Source organism: Haematobia irritans, chromosome 2 (assembly GCF_050003625.1).
Source record: "Haematobia irritans isolate KBUSLIRL chromosome 2, ASM5000362v1, whole genome shotgun sequence".
Taxonomy (NCBI): domain Eukaryota; kingdom Metazoa; phylum Arthropoda; class Insecta; order Diptera; family Muscidae; genus Haematobia; species Haematobia irritans.
In genome coordinates, this window is record NC_134398.1 from 225,754,287 (window position 1) to 225,762,504 (window position 8,218).

Genomic DNA, 8,218 nt, shown 5'->3' on the forward strand with positions numbered 1-8,218 from the left:
CATTTGAATTTAATTTAAGTCCTTGGTCTCAAGTCAGAATTCCATTACTATTCCACCAGATTATCCTTGGGCAGTAAATCTTCTTCAAAATGATGAAGCTTAATTTTAAAATGTGTTTTGGTAGATTGGGAAATGATAAATTTAAGTTATGATTTTTTTTAAAGAATTTTTGTTTACACTGAAAAAAAAAAGCAGACCTTGTTCCAAAGATTTTGTTTTTACATTAATGATTTTGGTATTGATTCCGAGCAACAGAAGCGAAGAATTGAAGTAAGGATACATTTAAGATACAATTCTCTTTTAAATTTGAATTTTTCGTACTTGATTCTAGGAAACAAATTCTAAATTATTCGTTTGTCCAGCTGGTTTCATTATTTATTATCCAAATTCTTTAAAAATATGTTAACGAAAATTTCAATTTCTAAATTTGGAATTGTCTTCAAGTAGAAATTATGTTTACACTGAAAAAAAACAGGCCCTGTCCTATAGATTTTTGTCTTTACACTAATGATTTTGGTATTGATTCCGAACCAAAGAAGCGGAGAATTAAAGTAAGGATACATTTAAAATACAATTTTCTTTTAAATTTGAATTTTTCATACTTGATTCTAGGAAACAAATTCTATATTATTCGTTTGTCCAAATTTTTTCTTTATTTATTATCCAAATGCTTCAAAAACTTCAATTTCTAAATTTGAACTTGACTTCAAGTAGAAATTGTTCTATAAAAATCGTCTTTAAAATAAAGTGTTCAAGTGGAGATTTCCATTTTTTAAAACTTTTATGCTTTGTTGTTAAGATGCAAAAATGCAACAAATTTAAAAACAATTTCATTAATTTTAAGGAATTTTTTACAATTATTAAACTAAATTTTCTTTCAGTTTAAGATACACAGCATTAAGTCGAATCACTTAATAATAAGGACAAACCGACTTTATTCAAAAAGGTATCGTCTTTTGTTTAATGAAAAAACTTTATATCACGCCTTCTATGCTAAACACAAAAACTCATTCGTATTTTAAGGATAAGAAATCTTTGACCTCACGACAATTTTTTTAGTGCAATATTGATATTCAGTTAATTTTTAAGTGAATAAGAAATAATCGAAATTTTTGTAATTTACGGCGCTTTGAAATAGGCCAGAGTCAAATATTTTCAAAGCATTCCACTGTTTAGATGGTTTATTTTTCTTTCTTTTCAGAATCTTCCTAAGATTTCATAAAAAAGCAGTATGCGGACATGTTTCTTAAGGCCAAAATTTCACGGCAAATAGGCTAACACGCCATCTAATTGAATGCTTTTTGTCCCATCTATATTGCACATTCGAACGAAATTCTCCCATTACAAAATCGGCTACCAGTTCCCCGGTAACAGTTGTCCGAGCAACTGAACCTGTAGTCATAAAAGTAGTAGAATAAGTCACTTCAAATGATCTTTGATTTCGCTTTGCGACTTACTTTCCAAAAATAAGAACCAAAATACCAATCACCAATGCTCTTTTTAATTATTTGTTTTTTTAATCCCGCTTTCTCAGAAAAAAATTATTTGGATCTTGGTGAAATTTCGACAATATCAGGTTACGGGAATAGCAAATGGCTCATATATCTCATCATCCTCATGTATAATGAAGAATTGTTTTTTAATCAAAAATCACGTATTGATCTCATTAAAGGTAAATTTTTAATTAAAAACAAAAATAATTTTTCAAGCAGTGTCGTTAAATGATTTAAGTCCGCGAATCAATTAAAAGTCTTCCATTTTAGTTTTTTAATCACAATAGTTACTGTAAACAACCTAATAACAATATAAATATTTCTTTAATAATCTTAGATATTGAGATATGAAATATTTTGTTAATGCCACTTATATATTCCCCTTTTCGGAGTTCTTCAATTTTTCGGAGTTTTTTTTTTTACCTCTCTCATTCTCTTTGTTTTAATATTTGCTCTTAGTAAATGACCACATATATGTTAAGCTCATATATACTCACAAAATCTACCTGTGTGAGTGTACCTGTGTATTTCAATGTTTTCTTTCAGACATTGATTGGGTATTTCTCTCACTCTCTCACAAGGTGTTTGTGTGAATGTTGGCTGCAGAAGAACAAAACTTCATTGTGATTTCTTTTATTTTTTTTTTTTTGTGTTCAATAAAACACCAGAGCAATATGATCTCCAAGAAATCAAAACGACAAGAAAAAACTAATTGGATTTTTTCTATCCCTTTTTCTTAAGCTCTCTCTCACTCACTCTAGTTTGCTTGTAATGGTCAGGAAGTTAATATAACGAAGAGAAGACTTCTATCTTCATTGATTTGTGTTGTGTGTTGTTCATTAACAGCAACAGCAACATAAAAATGCCATCGTTTGTGCTAAACACTTTAACTACTCCTAAACATGTCTTCAATGGCAATTAACAATGAATAGTAATTTTAATTAGGTTCTCTACCATTTTCCTCCTCTGCTAGATTGTTTTTTTTTCTCGTTTTTCTGTGTAATTTAATTTTTATTACTCTGGGGGGATTCTCATATTTAAGCTAGAGTATATCTGGCTAAGAATTTCATCATTATTGCACAATTTAATTTCCTATTATTCAAGTTTTTATACATGTGATTTGTTTTGCTGTCATAATTGCATTTTAATGTTTTAATTAGAGTTTTTTTGCACAATTTCCAGCAAAGGTCTATCAAATTTTAATGAGAAAAGAAATTCTAAGGATAAATCACTAGATACCAATGTTTTATATGTTGAGGTATTTTTTGTGATAGTTAAGAAAAATTTTCTGTAGGATAATTAACCTCATGCAAGAAAAATTGTACTCGCATGGTCTATAGAAAGAAATGATTTAAATTTTAAAATTTGCCATGTAATAACTATCGTAAGAATTGGAATTTTCTAAGTACTTATGGGATGTTGGTGATAAATATATGGGAGCGTATATAAATTAATTTAAGTAAAAAAAAAAATAATAATAAATGAAATTATTGTTGTACGAAAGCAAATTAACTACACTGAACGAATGTGAGGAATGAAATTTTAGACAAATGAAATTTTCTACAGCTTATCTACGCCTTTTTGTTTTTTAGTTTTTCGCTCTAATGTTTTAATTAGAGTTTTTTTTTGCACAATTTCCAGCAAAGGTCTATCAAATTTTAATGAGAAAAGAAATTCTAAGGATAAATCACTAGATACCAATGTTTTATATGTTGAGGTATTTTTTGTGATAGTTAAGAAAAAATTCTGTAGGATAATTAACTTCATGCAAGACAAATTGTACTCGCATGGTCTATAGAAAGAAATGATTTAAATTTTAAAATTTGCCATGTAATAAATATCGTAAGAATTGGAATTTTCTAAGTACTTATGGGATGTTGGTGATAAATATATGGGAGCGTATATAAATTAATTTAAGTAAAAAAAAAATAATAATAAATGAAATTATTGTTGTACGAAAGCAAATTAACTACACTGAACGAATGTGAGGAATGACATTTTAGACAAATGAAATTTTCTACAGCTTATCTACGCCTGCGTTTTTTAGTTTTTCGCTCTACCTCATGAAAATGAGTACAGAAAATGTGATTTTTTTGTTACATAATAAATAAAAGTTTAGCCAAAAACGTGTTTTAGTGATAAGCGTTTGTATATAGAATCGGTATAAGTACAAAAATTTAAAACAAAAATTCACAAATGTTGTCCACGTGATGACAACGTCCCACAGACGTTGTTTAGCTTATCCGTGACTTTCAGTAGGATAAGTTTTCTACGGTTAAAGAAAAATATTGCATCGCTTTACATAGATTCGGGTGTGTTTGTCCTTCGTTCTGGAAGTAGGTATTTTGTTTTTTTTTTATATGTAAATTTAAAAAACCCAATATTACATTTGAATTGGTCTGTTGTCGTTGATATATGGGAAATTCCTATTTCTAAATTATGTGATGGACGGTGGAAATATTAATGTATGTATAAATTAAATTTATAATTTAATAACCAATGAATACACCAATGAATCTAATTTAGGCTAAATCATATTCAAAAAATAAATATTACCAATTACACACACTCAAAAAAAAAAGATTACATGGATCCAAAGATTTTGACCTTCCTTTAAGAATTTTGGTATTGATTCCGAGCCAAAGATGTGGCTTCTTTAAAATAAAGACATTTTTTTAGAGACCTCCCTGGCTTTAAATCTAGGATCGATGAAATTAAAATTTGATACAGATCTCATTCATCGTATTTTTATTCTCTGTTTACGATATATTAATAAAGGTATTCATGTACAAACAAATTCCAGTTTCAAAATCCAAATTATGCCAAGTACTTCAAAGTAAAAACTGTTTTCTTAATGCTAAAAAAACTTTAAACCAAAGATGCAAATCCTTAAAATAAGTCTTAGCATACATTTGAAGCATTTTTATTTTAAATTTAAATATTCAATATGTCAGTTGAGTTAAAGACGATTTCTTTAAATTAAAAATGTTTATCTTTATTTTAAGGAATATTCGCCTTACTTCAAAGATCTACAACTTCAACAGAGGGACGCAAAATTTCAAGATTTGGGTCCTAAATTTAATGAAAAAAAATTTTTGAAGCAAGGATTATAAGCTTTCTTTTAATTAAAATTGCATTATTTTAAAGAATTTTGTCCTGAGCATTGCGTAAATTTCGAGTCCTAAAATTTAAGTCGCATAATCTTCAATATTAGGTCAATATTTGTTTCAGTGCAGAAAAACAAATTCCGTAATTAAACTAAGGCTAAATTTAACTTATTTTTATTGCAAAAAAATTATTTGCTAGCAGTTAAATTTTATTATTATTTTTTTTAATTTTGAATTTATTCTTCTTTCCTCATTTAGGGTTAATCCATTAATCCATGTTTCAAGCAAAATGCGTCTTTAAAATAAAGTCTTGCTTTATAGTCATGTTTGGGAGAGCTGTGATGCTCGAGAAATAGGATTTGTTCATCATGAACATTGAGAGCGGGCAACATTTGTGAATTATTTCACATTTGTAGAAAAATATATAGTTGAGTAAAATTATAAATGGTTCTTGGGCACCCAAAATAATGTCCTTTGTCCGTTTCTAATCCAAACCTTTCATTTGAACCCTATTGTATGCCGAGGAAGATGATAGAAGCAAAAAAAACATCACAAAAAACCCCCGCATTTAGTGGGACGACCCCAACTCAAAAATTTCGTCCACGAAAAAAATTGGGAGAAAAATCCCCAGTATTGGCCAAGTTAAAATTTATGAATCATTTCAATAATATTGCAGATATTTTCCCCCAAATTTGTATTTTATGCTAAGCAAAATTCGTATTCACATCCCAGCAAAAAAAAAAAAGCGTCGCCAAAAAAGTAATGAATATGTTCTTTTTGGATCCGGAAGTGGTGCAAAATTGATGCAGAAGAGATGAATTTAACATGGGCAAGTCATAGGACGGAAGTTCTCCATTTCAACAGCCGTTGCACCGTATTTGCATCATTTCTTTAGGTGTGATCCGAATTCAATGTTTTGGTTGTAAATTAAAAAATTCTGTGATATTTCAAAAATGATAAATCATTTTTATAATTTTTTATAATTTTAAATGGATTCTAACGCTTGACGGAAACGTTTGACCTCAAATATTTTCCAAAAATTCACAATTTTTTCAGATTGGATTTAGTATTTTTTTTTCGACAAAATTTAAATGATTTGTACCATTTTATGAATTCTTACTCTTTTTTAACATATTTGAAACAAAAAAACTTAAAAAAAACATTAAAAGTATAAAAAAACCAAGTTATAAAAAATTGAATTAAAAGAACTTCCTGGGTAGTTAAAATAAAAAAAAAGAAAAACATCATTGGGAGTGCATTTCTGGAAGTGCTTTTAAAATTGTACCTTTGGAAGAACTTCCAATTTTTTTGCTGGGATTTTAAGGACAATAAGTCTTTGTACCAAAGACAATAATTTTTTTTTTACGTGTAGAAGAAGCTATTTTCTATTTTTACATAGTTAGTATGCTAAAATCACACACAGAAATTAATAAGAATGTCATGAAGTAATCACTTACAGAGCAATTAGCTAATACAAGAGCGAATTGAAATTTTTCTAACATATAAATTCGGAATCAGGAGGTTCAAGGAATCAAATCAAGGGTTTGGTTTATATAGGGGCTATATATAATTATAAACCGATATGGACCCCAATTTATTGCAATTCAAAGCAAAACATATACAAAAATACTTTCCTCCGGAACGAAATTCCTTTTATTTAAAAATTCCTTAATAAAAGCAAGAATTTATAAAAAAAAAACATTGCAACGATTATCTGTAATCGGGTTTTAAATAAAATATTTGTGCTTAAAAAGAAAACTTTGTTTGTCTACAATTTCGATCCCCAGAAATGAAAACATCTTTTTTCAATGTACTGACATTATGTGCCTAATTTCAAATGAATCCGATTTGATTGTAAAATTTGACTTGCGTACGATAGTTAAATGAACTACAAATGAGGAAAAAGTAAACACATATAAAACATATTTTCTATTTCTACAAAATAGTTTATTTTTTTTTTTAATTTATAAATTTTATCAATAATGCGTCCATCTTGAACTTCGAATGGCTCTAAAGACATTTTTGCGATTTTTTTCTTAAAACTATAAAATTTTTTAAATTAAAAAGTGGAAAAAATAATGTTGTCTAATAAATTAAATTTTTATTTTAATTTTTTATTTTGTTTTTTTCTAAAATTAACCAAGTTTTTTCCTAAAATTAAGCAAAAATGTCCTTCCTGGTGGGTTAACTGTTTTTATACCCTTCACCACTACTGTGGTACAGGGTATAATAAGTTTGTGCATTTGTATGTAACGCCAAGAAGGAGTAATCATAGACCAACCTTTTAGTATACAGATCGGCTTAGAATTTAATTCTGATTCGATTTAGCGATGTCCGTCTGTCTGTCTGTCTGTCGGTCTGTCTGTCTGTCCGTCTGTCTGTTGATGTATTTTTGTGTGCAAAGTACAGCTCGCAGTTTTAGTCCGATTGTCCTAAAACTTGGTATAGGGTCCTGTTTCAGCTCAAAGACGATCCCTATTGATTTTGGAAAAAATCGGTTCAGATTTAGATATAGCTGCCATATATATTTTTCACCGATCTGGTCATAATTGGCGTGTATATCAACCGATCTTCCTCAAATGCCGTACATCCGAATATTTTATGAGTCTCGAAAAACTTGCAAAATATCAGCCAAATCGGTTCAGATTTAGATATAGCTCCCATATATAGCTTTCGCCCGATTTACACTCATTTTCCCACAGAGGTCAATTTTTTGCTCCGAGTTAGTTGAAATTTTGCATAGGGAGTAGAATTAGCATTGTAACTATGCGTGCAAAAATTTGGTTGAAATCGGTTCAGATTTGGATATATCTCCCATATATAGCTGTCGCCCGATTTACACTCATATGACCACAGAGGCCAATTTTTAACTCCGAGTTAGTTGAAATTTTGCACAGGGAGTAGAATTAGCATTGTAGCTATGCGTGCCAAATTTGGTTGACATCGGTTCAGATTTAGATATAGCTCCCATATATATGTTTTTCTGATTTCGACAAAAATGGTCACAATACCAACATTTTCCTTGTTAAATCGCCACTGCTTTGTCGAAAAGTTGTCAAAATGACTCTAATTTCCCTAAACTTCTAAAACATATATATCGAGCGATAAATCATAAATAAACGTTTGCGAAGTTTCCTTAAAATTGCTTCAGATTTAAATGTTTCCCATATTTTTTACTAACATTGTGTTCCACCCTAGTGCATGAGCCGACATAAATTTTGAGTCTATAGATTTTGTAGAAGTCTATCAAATTCTGTCCAGATCGAGTGATATTTAAATGTATGTATTTGGGTCAAACCTCTATATATAGCCCCCAACACGTTTGACGAATGTGATATGGTATCGAAAATTTAGATCTACTAAGTGGTGCAGGGTATAATATAGTCGGCCCCACCCGACTTTAGACTTTCCTTACTTGTTTGAGTATATTAAACCCACGACCCTTTGCATACAAAACGGATATCATGGAGAGTATTATAATAACTTTTAATTATTATATGGTAAATTAAAATAATTATTTTGTATAAACCACAATATAAAATCTTAATATAAATTCGCCTATTTTGATCTTCCGTTGGAAACATCAAAAAATAAAAACAAAAAAAAAAACTACTTCTA